This window comes from Pogoniulus pusillus, chromosome Z, assembly GCF_015220805.1.
Source record: "Pogoniulus pusillus isolate bPogPus1 chromosome Z, bPogPus1.pri, whole genome shotgun sequence".
NCBI lineage: Eukaryota > Metazoa > Chordata > Aves > Piciformes > Lybiidae > Pogoniulus > Pogoniulus pusillus.
The window spans coordinates 104,617,843-104,634,848 of NC_087309.1; positions in this window are offsets into that span (position 1 = coordinate 104,617,843).

Below are 17,006 nucleotides of genomic sequence, written 5' to 3' on the forward strand. Positions count from 1 at the left end.
ATGTAAATGTAAAAAAAAAACAAACAAACAAACAAAAAAACAAAAAACAAAAAAAAACAGAACAAAACAAACACCCCAACCACCGAAACAAACCAGATAAAAAACCCCAAACAAACAACCCCCCTCCAAACTAAACCAAAACAAAACCCCACAAAAACAAAACAAAACACTTCTATGTAAAAGTCCATGTGATTAAACTCTTCTACTGCAAATTTTTTGACAAAACCACATTTTTCTGCATGACAAGGAATTTGTATATTGCAAGTCCTGAATGATTTGAATAGCAGTAGAGATTTAGCTGACAAGTGTCATAAGGAACTTTATGGGTTCAAATCATGGAATCAGAAGGGAAAGGAAGCTGTCTGTCCCTGGAAGAGGAGGTTTTCCTTTCATGTGACAGGGTATTTCTAGAAATCAGAGAACAATATAGCCTGAAGACTGACATTTTTTGCAGCAGGTGACAGAAAGTAGCCTGACAAAAAAGAACATCTCGGAGAAGCAGCCTGTGAGAAGGACAATGCTGCATCTGCTCCCAGCTCCCACAGAATAAAGGCTGGTCTGATCCCACGGTTGAGCCTGTTCTGGACCAGAGGTGAGATTGGAGAACCTTTAGGGTCTCTGGTGGCTTAAGTCTGCAATTCCATGTTTTCATGAGGTTAAATGCAAATTATGGTCTTCTGAAAGATCTTCCTTTCTACTTTTAAATAAACAGATCTAAGGGAGTTTGGAACCATTCTCCAATAATAATGATTTTGTTGTTGACTGATGAAGCCTGCTTTTTACAGATAGCTTCATTAATGTCTCCACAACTTTAAAGGGTAGGTCAGAATTCTGTTTTTATTTTTGATTGTTCTACACAGAGATTAAGAAGAATGCTATTTCTACATACACACAAACACATGCCAGGAAATTCGACTAGTGTAGCCTTATCCTGCCAACTCTGTCTTAGATGCTGCTTCCATAGATTAGCACTTTTAAAATAATTTGGAACTATGTCACACATTTAATGCAGTCCTTGTTAAACCTAACAGAGCTCTGCTCTCTCTTTTATTTAAAGGTCTGAGAAAAGCAGACAAGACACATTTTTGAAATTATTGTCAAAAACTTTGGCACAAAGGCTGATATCATACCCTACCTACTAACTGTTTACTCATCTATCTCTACACAGTCATGCATTCCAGAAAAAAAAACAACTAACATCTGTTGCACTGAACTATGTATTTTCAAGTCACACAGGACAAGACTTAAATACTTTAGCCTGCATATTTTTTCATAAATATTTGAACAGCAGAGTCATGATATTATCCCTATCTTATGATCTCCCCTGGATGAAAAATCAACAAACTGCTTCCAGGTAGAGTACTGTCATAACAGTAGATACTGTCCCTTTGACTGCTCTGTGACTTCTCAAGATGTTTTTGTGTTCACTGACACATACTGGAGCTGGGCTTAGGCTCCAACAGCTCTATGGCTGTAAATGCTTTTTGTGGACATGCTTTTAAGCATCTGGTTTTATTTCAGCCTGTGAGATCAGGATTACAAGACCTTTTTTGTAAATCTGTGAAGACATTTCTATCTCCAGGTATGCTCTCTTCTGCATGCTGAACTGTAAACCTGTGCAGCTTCTAAATGCAAGAAGTAATCATTAAAGGCTTCACTGAGTTTTGAAAAGGATCAGCAAAGGCAAGCTTCCCCACGCGGGAAGAGTACAGCACAGAGCAGGAAGGGTTAGTGGCCTGTTAAGGGTTAACCCCTCCTGGGGAGTGGTCTGAACCTGACCCCAAGTCCTTCTGACTCTGCCTGTGAATTAACCCACTCCGAAATCCTGTTTTGGACCCATACAAAAGCAGAGGAACTTCATTTCTCTCTCTCTGCCCTGCTTTCAAATGAGGAGCATCACCCTGATCCAGCTGCTCCTGCTTTGCCACGTGGGCAGCCAACCACATGGAGGACCAACCACCTCCTGAACATAACTCAAATCCATTGCCATCGATCTGGTTTTGTATTTTGTTTTCCTTTCCTATACTTTTTGTAACTCTCCTTACCTTAAATACCTTTCATTCATTGTTAAAGTTTTCCTTTTAACTTCCAAATCAGAGCAAGACTATTGTTTGGTTGTTTTACCCCTTTCCAGTCTCTCTACCTAATTCTTTCCTTTCCAAGGAGGGAGGCATCCTATATATATTATTGTTCTGTTAGGCTCTGGGCCTCTGGAAAGCTTAAACCAAGACATGGCCTCACTGCAAAGGATGAGTTCTGCTATGTCCAAGTATAGAGTGTAACACTGGTCTGCTGGTAGTCTGCCAGTGACCTTTAAGGTAAATTTGGAAAAGAATAAGGTCTTTGGGCAAGCCAGGAAGCTGAATCTGCACCAATGGGCTGAGTGCAATGTAGCTGTAGCAGAGCCCAGGAGAGGATTAAACACAAGAGCATCAACCAGCAGCTGGTTAAGACTGCCTCACTGAGATTTCTTCCAGCTTTTTTCTTGGAGAGTTTGGTGGAAAACTATGAGTCTCTTTATCTGCAAGATAACATGTGGACAGAGAGCAAAATGCCTGACCGGGCTGCTGAGGTGATGTATGCCCTGGACACTTATGGCTCAGATTTGCTCCAAGACCTCATTCATTGCTATACCAACAATGTGTAGAGGTAGAAACTGCTTTTGTACCATTGGATTACCAATTGATCACTTTTCCACTGAGTCCTTGCTCTTACACCAGATCTTGCTGGGTCCTGAAATGCAGCAAACAGCTAGTTGTGTGGATCTCAGAGGACCTAGAATTAACAGTAGGTTTAAGTAGCATGTTAAAACATTGAATGGATGTAATCTATCACTTGTTGCTTGTAAATGGTCCTGAAAAGCAACTTGATGTCTACTCTCTGAATCAGTGATTCAGAAGAAAATAGATTAATTCACATCTAACAGAAGAGCATTCACCTTTTGGAGTTCCTTCAAGTACTAAAGCTTGTATTTCATATATACTCCAAAACCAACAACTCTATTTCACAGAAATAGACAAAGACTAATATTTCTGGCTCGTTACTGACTTTTGATTGATTCTAGACATGTCAGTAACCAATTACTGTAAGGCAACTTTCCAATTACTTTAGGGTTTTGGGTGAATTGACCCTGTCCCTGTCATTGATGGATTCCGTGATGTTTAGCTTCTCATTTCACTCCCGGTTATATTGCATCTTTTCCCCATAATACTACAACATATCATTACTGACTCTTTCTACAAAATCCTCTCTCTCTGAGGCATGTATTTTAATAATATCCTCATTACCAGTATTGCAAACATTTAACAGAATATTGTTGCTTTCCTTTTGAGATGGATAGAGCCCGAACTAATTTGTTGCTCTTGCATTTCACAATTTTTTTTTGGACAAAAAAGCATTGTATGAAAATGCTGCTGTACAACAAAAAGATGCACCCAAAAATATGGGGGGTTTGCATTCTGCATGCAACACTAACATTTTCAAAGTATTAGTGTAGTTAGCAACTGATTTAACTGATTTTCACTGGGATGGACAGCTAATTCTCATAAACTCCTTTGAGCACATGCATTTTTTATCACCAGCAGGCCATGTTTCACACAGTTACAGTGATATGGTAGTTATTGCTTTCAAACACTGTAAAGTAGCTTAAGAGTTGCAGGCTTATACAGAAATATATTCCTGCTCTTTGGGACGATAATAGATCATTTGTTTGAAAAGTAATTGTCACAAAGAAACATGTTTTTCCAACAGGAAAAAAAAAAAAAAAAGATAACTTTGACTGATCTTTGAGCTAAATCACAGAATCAGTTAGGTTGGAAAAGACCTTTGGGATAATCAAGTCTGACCATTAACCCTACTCTACACAGTTCACCCCTAAACCATATTCGCAAGCAGTAAATCTAAGCAACCTTTAAACACGTCCGGGGCTGGCGACTCAACCACCACCCCAGGCAGCCTGTTCCAATGCCTGTCAAAAAAAAAAATAAAAGTCCTATTATCCAGTCTAAATGCACCCAGTCACAGTCTGAGGTCATTCCCTCTTGTTCCATGGCTGATCACCTGTAAGATGAGACAGGTCCTTCCAAACACCCTTTCCAGTAGTTGTAGACAGCAACGAGGTCTCCCCTCTGACTCTTCTTCACAGTAAACAGCCCCAGCTCCTTCAGTAGCTCTTCATAAGGTTTATTCTCCAGGCCCTTCACCAGCTTTGTTGCCCTCCTCTGCACTCACTCCAGCACCTTGACATTCCTCTTGTATTGAGGTGTCCAAAACTGAACACAATACTCAAGGTGTAGCTTCATCAGTGCCCAGCACAGGGGAATAATCACCTCCCTACTCCTGCTGGACACAGAGTTTCTCATACAAGTCAGGATGACTCTGGCTTTCTTGGCCACCTGGGCACATTGCTTGGTCATATTCAGCTGCTTGCTCTTTCTGCTAGACAGCTTTCTGGCCACACCTCCCCAAGCCTGCAGAGCTGCATGGGATTGTAGTAGCCCATTTGCATAAATGTGCTCCCCAGAAGTTGTCAATTACAGGTCATTGCTAACAAATACTTTTAACTCTTTTAGACCAAACATGATGCATGACGTTAAAGTTCTCAGGATTTTTAGAAGCATTTACATCACCTTCTGCTTATAAAAATAGAATGCTAAATAATAGCACTTCAAGTGGCAGGGCAGTTGAAAAGTGAAAAAAAATAGAGAGATTCAATAATCTATTTCATGAATCTCAGAATCAGACTTCAAATCATGGAACCGCAATGTGAAGATGTGGAGACATCTGACTCAGATCTGGAAAAAGAGGGCATCTTTAAGTGGTCAATTTCTTAAAAAGACAAACATTTTAATAACTGAAACACTGATTTTTTAAAATATTAATAGAAGTTTTAGCTACAGATTTGTGTCTTTAAAGCAACAAAGATGAATCAGCTCCTGCTTTAATAACATGACAATAAAAAAAAAAGATGGTCTAATTGGGGATCTAAGTGAAGGTGTAAAACAGCTATTCCATTATTAATTATCTTGATAGTAGGTAGTAGAATACCACTGAGTTTTCTTTTAACGTCTTTTCTGAACTAGCAAAAGTTGACCACCCACAAATATTTACTATTCCCCTGTACTCAGCACTGGTCAAGCCACACCTTGAGTACTGTGTCCAATTTTGGGCTCCTCAATTCAAGAGAGATGTTGAGGTGCTGAAACGTGCCCAGAGAAGGGCAACAAAGCTGGTGAGGGGCCTGGAACATAAACCCTATGAGGAGAGGTTGAGGGAGCTGGGGTTGTTTAGCCTGGAGAAGAGGAGGCTCAGGGCTGACTTCATTGCTGTCTACAACTACCTGAAGGGAGGTTGTAGCCAGGTGGGGGGTGGTCTCTTCTCCCAGGCAACAAGCAATAGAACAAGGGGACACAGTCTCAAGTTGTGCCAGGGTAGGTATAGGCTGGATGTTAGAAGGAAGTTCTTCACAGAGAGAGTGATTTCCCATCGGAATGGGCAAAGTAAAAAGACTGCAGTGTAAGACCTTTGTGCTCCACTTCTACATTTACATGTACCATTAACATTATCTCATATGAGATCTAAGCAGAAATTAAAAGCATGAAAGAAAGACAAAACCAGAGTATATCGTGTGGGTACCCTAAATAATCTGTAGTGAGCAAAATGATCCTTCTAATTCTTTGATTTGGATGTTTTAAAGGAATTCCCACTGAAACCTGTATTCCATTAAGCAAAATATTATGGTACACAACAGGTGGTGCATTAACACCTTTGATCATACCACAAGCCACAACTGTGTTTCATAACACACTACCAGAAATGTAATGAAAACATAATGAAGGAGAAGTTTTCGATTAGAAACTAGTGGCATGCAACATAGATAATCAGACTGTAGTGTAAACGATTTCAGGTGTAAATGACAGCTAGGGTTATAATTGTATGAACTTTGCTTTATTTCCAGACATGGAGCTACTTGAGGTGTGCCTCACATTTAACCTTTTGAAATCAAGAGTTTCACCTTATATATATCACAGAGAAGACTATTAGAATAATTAATGACAAAGTAATTAATTTAACCTTTTCTAAATGCTCCTTGAGACCTGTTGTTAGATGTTTATGATATTTCTCCCTCACCTGTTTGGTACACATAAACCACAGTCATAAAGCCAGTTAGAAATTATATAAATTCAACAAATGTTATTTCTATTCTATTTTACTGCTTAGAATCTTAGTGTTTTAACAATGATCAAAATCAGAGGTACTGAAAGAAGTGTTCACCCTTGTCAACTCCTGTCTCACCAGGTGAAGAAAATCAGAATTCTCCATATTCACTCATTTGAGATGCTTAAAAAGTCAAGATCCCAGTAGAGTAATTTTAAAATTATTCACATCTATGAACATATTCTTATCTCTTGTGCCTTGTAATTAATTTTCAGAAGTCCAAAATGTCCAATAAATATAAAAACTTGGGGGGAAAAAGTAGTCTTCAATCAAGTACTAGTGAAGATGCCTTGTTTCTGCTGAAAAAAAAATCAAAGTACTAAATGCGATGAGATGCCTTGAGTGTTTTCTCAGACTTCTTATATGAAAACTATCTACAGGCAATGAAAACATCAATGTTATGCTCTATAGAACAGTAGATAGTGAAGAGCCACTCTATCGCTGTATGTGTCTGATTCTGTTCATACTTTTCTCCTAGACTTTAAAATCTGTCTCATCACATGAAACTCTGTCTAGAAGAGACACCCAGCTATGTTCTGCTCCAGGACACCCTGTTAGCTGTCACTTTCTTACCAAATCACAATGTAGAACAAAAAAATACTCTCTCAGTTTACAAGTGCTCCATTTTGCCTTACATACTTACATTCTATCTTCCTACACTGTACAAATAGAAGAATAAGCAGCTCACAGAATCACAGAATTAATCAAATTGGAAAAGGTCTTTGAGATCATAAATCCAACTTATCATCCAACACCATCTAATCAACTAAATCATGCCATCAAGTGCCACATCCAGTCCCTTTTTAAACACTTCCAGGGATGGTGACTCCACCACCACCCTGGGCAGCCCATTCCAATGCCAATCACTATTTCTGTGAACAGCTTCTTCCTAACATCCACCCTAGACCTCCCCTGGTGCAGCTTGAGGCTGTGTCCACTCATTCTGTCTCTGGTTGCCTGGTTGAAGAGATCAACCCCCATCTGGCTACAACCTCCCTTCAGGTAGTTGTAGATAGCAGTGAGGTCTCTCCTGAACCTCCTCTTCTCCAGGCTGCACACTCCCTGCTCCCTCAGCCGCTCCTCACAGGTCTGTGCTCCATCCCCCTCAGCAGCCTTGTTGCCCTTTTCTGGACATGATCAAGCACCTCAACATCTTTCTTAAATTGAGGCACCCAGAACTGAACACAGTACTCATGGTGTGGCCTAACAGAGCTGAGTACAGGGACAAAAGGACTTTCCTATTCCTGCTGGTCACACTATTTCTGATACAGGCCAGGATGGCACTGGCCTTCTTGGCCACCTGGGCACACTGCTGGATCATTTTCAGTTGGCTGTCAACCAGTACTCCCAGGTCCCTCTCTGCCTGACTGCCCTCCAGTATCTCTGTCTCCAGCCTGTAGGGCTGCATGGGGTTGTTGTGTCCAAAGTATAGAACCCAGCACATAGCCTTGTTAACATATTACAATATCTTGAGACAATCTGTTCTTCCTGGGACTCCCTTAGTATCAGGAGGATGTACTTTATGGTTATATCAATTAACTCTTAGTTTCCCTTAAGTCGCAACGGTCATCATTCTGTGAAATGGAGAAAGTAAAGTATGGCTAGTAAAACATTTGTTAATATTGAGTATTTCAGATATCATGGAAAATAGCACATAGAATAGAAAAAAATTATACTCCAGAATGAAAATTTGTCAGCAGTGAGAGATTCCAGTTTTTCTAACTGCCAAAATTTAATTAGGAGTATGTTGCCTAATGTAGCTGTAGAAAATTAAAAGGTCTTGCCATTCAGAGTACAGACATTAATATCAGAACAGTCAATTACTTTTGAGCAGTGGAGCAAAGTCTACTAACTTCTGCTAACTTCAACATTGTCACAATTCTCTTCTGTTACTACTTATAAGAACTCACCAAAGGAATTGTAATTGCCAGATTTCCTTTTGCTTAGTCAGATAGGTAGGAAATATCTAGAAGATTAAGACCCCACTAAAACCCAGCTTTGAAGTACTGCATTGCATAACAGGAATTTTTAAAACATTTCAGAAAGAGATGGGAGGAAAGAAAGGAATTTTGGAACCTTCTTTCAAAAATTAAAAATCTGAGAATCAGACAATTCCTTGAAGACACCAAACTTTGGAATCAACAACATAGCAATATATGTGCATCATGAAGATAAAACTGAATAAAAAAGTAAATTATTTTGCAATATTTATCTCAAAAATAAATTAAAGAACACAGATGATGTGTTTAGGATATCAGGAAATTATGTCTTACTGTGGATGAAGAGAGATTAAATACAACGTTTCACTATTTCTGTGTTAACCTCTTTATTTGAACCTTCAGCTTGTAAGACAATTCCTGCTAATGATCTATGTTTCCTCTAGTGGCACTCTAAATGCAGGCAGAAACCAGGAATAGAAAGAGTTATGACTCTATTTTCTTCAAATATATATTTATATCTGTCTTTCATTGAAAATGGAATGAAATACAACAAAAAGTCAGGACACTAGTAGCCAATTGTCCAACTAAAAGTCTGTCCTGAATCTTCTACACATTACAGTATTTCATGTTTTTCATTGTGCACCAGTGGAGGCCAAACCATTTATCTTCTAAGTTGCCTAAACACGAATGTTTTACTAGAAATGATCCACCAGAAAGCAAAGTATGTCTGACTTGTGTGAATATCCTATCTTTCCTTAGAAGAATAGAAGAACCACATTCTTAGTGGTAGAAGTGATAGACATGAAGAACTTTTAATAGCTGCTAGAAAGTCAAAAAGGGAAAGTCAGAAGAGAAGGGGGAACGAGGAAAGCAAGGTTTATTTATGACACCTCCTGTTATCATCAATGGATAATTATTTAATGCTTTTTGAAACTGTTGTAGAGCTTCCAGAAATGTTTGTGCTCCCACCACCTGATAGAGGAATTTTGGGTGAAAACTATTCCAACAATTTCTTCAATGACTCTTTAATATATTAGGGTGCAGTAGGGCATGACCATCCAGAACATCTAAAAAAAAGGCTTGTCAGAGGTACGTGACTGGGGAATCATCATCAGGGTTGACTTCATATTTAGGCAAGCCTTGAACTGTAAAATGATTCTTTGATATCAAATGTATCCATTGGCTTAACGCTGCACTAGACTTGTTTTCAATTGACAGTGTCCCTTTAATTGGCTTATCACTAATTTAAATTTGTCATTAATCTACCTCACTCTGTCTCCTCTTTGTTGAAGCTTCTTTTGTTTATGTAGTGCATTTTCCAGCAATTCATTGACTTTGCTGCACTGCCATTTCTTTATGTAAATAATTTTTATTTGAACACTTGTTTTCAGCATAGCCAGGGAAACATTCACTAAAAGAAGATCATTCTGATGTTGCAGTAAATGGGTGGCTTCTCAGGTATTTATTATCTTTGGTCAGCCCTTTGCTCCACTTGCTGTCAGTGGAGCACCATAGCAGTCCCAGTCTCTTAGGTAATTAGTTCATACTAGTGAATTAAAGCTTCCTAGTTATTTCTGTTCCCAGCACTGACAAAATGAGTATGGGAGGGGTTAGCAGGGTGGGGTCTGTGTGGATTTTGAGGAGCATGTGCTTGTGCATTCATGACAGAGAAGGGAAAAAAACTGGCAACCCCCAACCCTGCACATATTATCATGTGATCTGCCTCATTTTGCTCTATCCATCTTACCTTATTGGAAGCTCCTTAATTGATGAATGAGGACTTTATCAAGCCTGGCAGGAGTCATTATGTCTGTGATTTTCCTTGAAATGTATCTGTCATGCAGCTCAAAATTAAATCACCAGGTTTGGGTCTAACCAGAGACAGGGCAGTGACTCAAAGCACTCAGAAGGGAATGAATGATTAATGCAGTTTATAGACAGAATAGTGCTTTCTCTGTCTCATGTGCTTTTTGTATGTAATCTCCAGTGGTTCAGCTTCAGATGGATCTAATGAAAAAGGACTGGATGTTTTCCACATTCTCTTCAGAGCATGCTGTACAATTTATCCACTGACAAAATGTGCTAATGAAATGTCACCTTGGACAGCTTGCTAAAGGATTGATGGGCTGAAAGTTTTGCACTTTATTTAACTTTTGCAGGAAAAATGAATAAGTCCTCCAAACTCTGTATGATATAGAGATCCATTATGGTTTCCCACTCAGGAAGAAGTGGCTGCACTGGGACTGAAAGGGAGGCTAAGGCAAAAAGGTAAGAATAACATAAAGCAAATAATTACATTAAGAAAATTGAGTGTATGGTTTCATTGCAGTCAAAGGCATGAACTGTATTTGAGCTGCCCAACATTTTAAACTTCTTCAGTATTGCCTCTGCCCTTTATGGAACAACGTCATCACCTTCATGAATCTAGGTGTGATTCCAGTCTTCTTACCTTCTGATTTTTTACATCTCTTCATGATGGGGCTACATCCAGTACTTTTAAAATTCCATAAGATCAGTGGATATTGATTTTTTTTTTAGCTGAATTTTACTGTAATAATTCTAGTATGCTTCATATTCTGACTTTTTCTGAGAGTCAAAACTCAACAAACAAAATGAAGAACACTATCAGAATGCTAAAAAGCTCACCATCAATATCTAATGAGTCAGTTTATGTTTTTTACCTTATACCTTGCTTATCTGCTGTTTTCATAGAAGCATGTATAACTTGCCTAGCCAGAGAAAAGATCCAGCATGAAATGTATAGTCACTGTGAAACAATAAAGGAACTGCTACCTGCCTTATCCAGGGAGGTTTTTGTTCCTTTCAAGTAGTAAAATGTTTGAGTCTGGACTCAGATCCTTTCATTAGCAATTAAATCAGTGTACTTCATACTGCTAAAAAGTATAATTATTGGGGTTTTTTTTAATTGCTACAGATATTTGTACCAAACATGTTTCAAATACACTCATATATTCTTTCTTTCTCAAGGTGGAAACAGGACCAACTCACAAAGTTGGTATTTATTTAGTTGTAAACGCATTTTTTTTCCCTTATGAAGTGAATTATTACTTACCCAGGATACATCCATCTTGTTCTCTGGATTATGCAATCTTCCACATGCCTGCCTCATTGTAACCCAAGTCCAGAAACACAAAATGGTTCTAGCATTTTTTTTTCCCCACACAGAAATGCTGCAGATGAGCATGCAAACACAATTTTGCCCTTAAAGTGTTCTTCAATTCAGCATGATCATCAGAAGCTTTTCTAATGTTCAAATTCAGAGACATTTTTGCTGTTACTCCACATAGAAATCATCTGCTGTGATATTTCTCTTAGCCTCTCTTCTGAGCATTATGCCTCTTACACACACAAACCACCACCACCAACAATGATAAATAGTACAAAAACACACCATTCATTACTACATTACTTTGCATTTGCCTGTTTGCAGTCAGTTCCTGTTTCACAGGTATTTGCTGATGGTTTAAGACTGTCAAGTGCCTGAAAATCGCACTGAAAATGTACTGGCCTTTACATGCATTACAGTTGATAAGCCTCAGCAAAAGAGGCTTGCTCATCTGGACAAAACAAGCTTTAAATAAATGTAAGAATATTCATAATACATGGGTTGTACATTTGTGTCTGTTTCATACTTGCTTCCTGAAACCCAGATGTTACCAACCGTTTTCCCAAAAATGCTGGAAGTCATGATGGAATAAAAAGCTGAACATGCTCTCTTTACAGACAGAAATGTTCTACTTTGGACACACCTACTGCCTTCTCTAAAACAATGTCTACTGCATAATGTTTAGGTAAAGAAGTGTGACGTTTCTCGTAAGTTTTTGTTTTGTAGCATCAGCAAAATTCTACTAAATGCATGACACTCTTGCTACAGATACCACATTGCATAAGCACCACCTGAGATGTAAATATTTGAACTTCATTACAATTAGAAATAAAGCTGAAACAGAAGGAAGGACCATAAAATCCACACCCACACACAAAGGAACCATCTTCTTTATGTTTATCTATGCTTCTGCTGTTCCTGCCACTCTTAACACCCACCTCTTCTACTCTCCAAACCTTTTACCAGACTCTTTACTCACTGTCATTCAGATCCACAGTAACAGCCACTGAATATAGAACAATCTTCTATATGGGAAACATTCAATCTAGTTGTATTGCCTGTAAAAAACAGTATTTAAGAATGGAACTGATGTGGATGCTCAAACTTGTTCTAACCACACAGTCTGCGGTGTCCTGTCCCAGCCCTTCACCAGTTACTTAAGGTTTAGTCCTAATGAGGAGAGAGGATGCAGACATGAAACTTTTTGCTCGCTTTGCTTCTTTTCTCTCCCCTTACACCATGCAAGCATATTTCCAGACATGCCAAGACTTATTATTTTTTAATTTATAATTGCATAAAATATCATTATCATTAAAAATATATCCATATACTCAGTAAGAGCTTTGAAAGAGAGGTAATAAATTCCTTGCCATGGTTGTATTGTAGCAGCTACTTATTAATTTAATTTCAGTGGATTTGTTAGTACAATGAGTTTGCTGTCTGTCCATTTCTTGCCTTCTTTCAGTGCTGCTCTGATTACAGGCTTTCTAGGGCAAATACTAACTGTAGCTCTGATGTGCACATGTCAAGAGGACCTCAGACCAGGTTCTCTCAGCATTAAAATAAAAAAGATGTGATAATTACTGTAATAAATTCAAGATTTCCAGTTACAACTTCTGGGAGTTGGTTTGGAAATGTAACTCTATTGGGCTTTTACTTACAAATTATCTCACCTAGTCAGCTTTCCCACACCATTAACTGTATGTGAAGCAATATCACTTAGCAGAATTTCCTTTAATGTTATATGACATATATCTGTATTAAAACCAAACTAAATGTCTGCAAAGGCATTTTATACATGTTTGCCTCTCTTTATCTGTACATACACAACATCATAGCCTTGAATACAGCAGGGCAAAAATCACATTTCATGCAGTTCCATGAGTGTGAGTGAAAATAACTTGATGCTGTTATTGCCAACTGTTTTTCAACAGCAGAAGAAAAGAAAATCTGTGATGTTCTGGTCAGCTCTGATAGACAAATCTAAGGATAAGAATAGCTCATCTCGTGCTGCTATGCCCATGGTACTGCAAAGCTTTTAGATGATAGTGCTATCTTAAATTTTACTAATGTATAAAGTCTTAGAATATTCATGTACAACTGGGTGAGTCAAGGATTAAAGAAAAGCATCTCCTCTGAAGGCTCTTGCATGAGAAGATAAATACAAGCTTAAATTTTACAGCTTTTTTTTTTATTATGAGTTGTGATTAAAAATATTTAGAAGTCAAACTATTAAAAGCTATTTGCAAACTATAGCTTATGTAATTCATGCAGCTATGTACTCTCTGTTCTAACACAAGCAAGTAAAAATGTAATAAATAATTCTGCAACTACAGACCACATCCAATACAAACACACAGAGCCAGAATCAGGTTTCCCTGAGGTGATGATGACAATGATTGTTGTTGTTGTTACAATTATTACTATTATTGAAAGAAATGAAATCATGAAAAGCACTAAGACTGATGGTAGCCATAGGAAAAAGTATTTGGAATTCACATGCCCTAACATTGCTTGAAAACTGTAAACCTTAGGAAACAGTAAGTGTCATACCAGTCTTGGGCCCAGTCTCACAACCCTGTCTTCTCTTCTGGCCAGAGAATTGTATAGTGTGGCATGTTCTGTTCCAGATGATCCTCACACAAACTGCTGTGAAGCTACTATAGAACTTGAAGGAAACTTTAGTTGACCTTTCCAGGAAGACGAAGACATAGAGAAACAAAAGGTCTCTCAGTCAAGGGCTGAATACTTCTCTGAACAGGACATTTCTGATTTATATGGTTAAAATCTCTTTCTATATGTGATGAATTTAGCCAGTTAAAGTCAACCATATTCTTATTAACATGTCAATACGTTAGAAAGTATCTATTACTTCCCATGAAGGCAACCCTTCCTCATAACATAGCAAGCCCTATGTTCAGTATCACTGGAATAAAAATAATTGTAAAATGACAAACAACACAGAATATTAAAATTCTGTGTCTAAAATTGACTGTACAACTTTGATTCACACCAGTGGACATACACTTTTCAATTTCAACTGAGCATAGGGAGTTTCCAATTTGGATACTGCATCCTTTTTTCTTTTTCAAAGACCTTTTTACTTAACCAAGAAGTTAGTAATCATTTACATAAACTTTGGCACGGTATTTGTGTTCTCCTGGATGTTTCATTTATGCTTTAGAGTTCAGTAACAAACTGCTATCCAATCACATGACACTGCATACATGCAATAATGGATTCCCATGACAGCATGTAAACCTCCCATAGTTATGTTTCATTCTTGCGAGAGAAGAAAGAGAATCTCTAAACTAGAGTTGAAGCCTAGCAAGCAAAAGAGTCAGAGGTACCCATACATTCTGACTGGTCAAGTCCAAATATCAAGAACTTGAGGATTTTAGAGAATTCAATAGCATGTAATACTTAACATATTCAAAATATAACTTGTGTTAATTTTCATTTTAGCTGCCAGTACTCATCACTTCTGCAAATCAGATTTCAGAACTCCAGTCAAGCATTCAAAAAGTGAGGCACATCAAGTCAGTTTGGTTCAATTTCTCAGTGCAGATTTCCATTGTCATGACTGTTGCTTATCTCTCTACTACCACTTTCCTCATTCAGGTCTCATCTCTTCAGTAGCTGAAGAAATCTCCTTCAATACTGTAGAGTCAGGACATGGACATAGAAAACCTGAGAGCATGTATTTGTGTCCTGGAGTCCTGTACCCCTAAATTCCTCTCCTGCCCGGACTTTGGGGGAAGGGGGAAAAGCTGCCTGGTTTCCCTCCCTGCCTCGCCTGCCCTGCAGCCGTGAAGGGGGGGAGGACTGCCCCGTGAGTTCCCACGCTGGAGCCAGGCTGGGATTGGCCGTGCGCTTTCGCGCCTAAGGTGTGGTAACTCTGCCCTTTGTCTAGCGAAGGTTATAAATATTGGGGGTCTTCCCGCCTTTGGGGTTCCCGCTTTGGAGTTTTGCCTGTGCCTGGATGTATGTATCTGCCGGAGCCCACACACTCTCCTCATCTTGACTGCAGAGACCTTCAAAGCATTTGCTTTCCTATTGACACCTTTGTGTGCCTAACGACCCTTAACGACCTCTTAACAATTCACCTGCAGCCGCTGGAAAAGAAGAGGAAGACAGACCGCAGGAGTCAGCCTGAGTGAGTTATTTGGCTTAACTTAATTTAGTAAGAAACCGCTATTAATTAATGGCTAATGCCTTTTCCAACTTCTGACTTCCAATATAGTCAGATTATTGATGATATCCTTGTAGGTTAATTCTCATGCAACTGAATCTGCTTATTAAACTAAATTAATCTTTGTATATATAGTTGTGGGGGCGGGTTTTTGGGAAAATAAAAAAAAACTATTTTTGATAAATTCCCGACTCGGCCACATATTAATTCCTGCTCTCCGCAACAATTTGTGATGCATGTTCACCTGGCAGAGTTTAACCTGTCCAAGAATAGGTATTTTACGCCTTCCAGACTGATGACTTCAGAAAGAGCAGCAGAGATCTAGCAGGAATCTTGAACACAACAAAAATGGCTCCATATTTTAAAACTGTCACTTAAGTGGACTTTCAAGTGTGGTGGAGGGAAGACAAAAAAGAGGTCAATAAATGTAATTTCATTCTGAACACTGAGACAGTGGAACACACAGACCTATAAAGGCAGTTATTAATAAAAGTTAGTTCTAAAGTGCTAGCTTCATTTTCATTTTAGAGGAACAATTTCTCTATAACAGCTAAATTATTGAAATAGAAGCTCCTGAAATTTCCCATGAGTACTCATATGCATGGAAAAATGCAGATACAGCACCAGACATGATGTCTACTTCTTAGTCTCTCATTGACATTTTTTCTGATACTATCACAGCCCCTCAATTTTGGTGAGAAGAAATCTGTCTTCAGTGCTTTAACTCAAAGGCAATGCAAATGAAGGTTTGAGTACAGGTGCTAAATTAGCACTGTTTGTGATAATTACTTCATCTCAGTCTGTTCACACTGGGTATTCTAATAGCTAATATATATATATTAGCAAGCTACTCAGTGCAGCTCATCTTGGTGCATATTAATAGCATTATTAAAACACAATCACAACACACCATACATAGTTGATAATAGCTACTAGGACCTTGTTTTCTGGAATTTGTTCAAGGTCTTGAAATCATTTAGAAGACAAATTATCAGTTTCAAGTGTCAAACACTATTGAGCCTTACGCATGCAGTGGAGGTGATGAAAATTTTTCTCTGTGATGTTTTCTTGTAAATGAAAATAGTTTTGTTTTCAAACACTGATACTTTGTGGAAAATAACTTTTTTTTTTTAAATTGAAAAGAGCATACTTCTGGCACTTGAACACTGAAAATGTTCAAAATAAGCCTTTGCAGACATTAACTTTAGTTTGACAGGGACAGACAAACACTATCATTTTTTAAGGTTTTTTGTTTGTTTGTTTGAGTTTTTTTTAATTTGGGCTTTTTTTTTTTTTTTTTTTTTTTTTTTTTTTTTTTTTTTAATGTAAGCCAGTAACCCACAGGAGAAAACAGGTAAGGAAACAGTGTTACTCAACTGGGACAAATATCTCACTTCCTTCTCATGCCACCTTGTCTACTGATGAAATTAACCAAAACAGAATCAAGTAGGAAATTGTATGCTTATGAGTCATGTTAATGGAAATTCTAAAGACACTGATAATGAACATCTAAGCCCAGATCTTGAGAGTA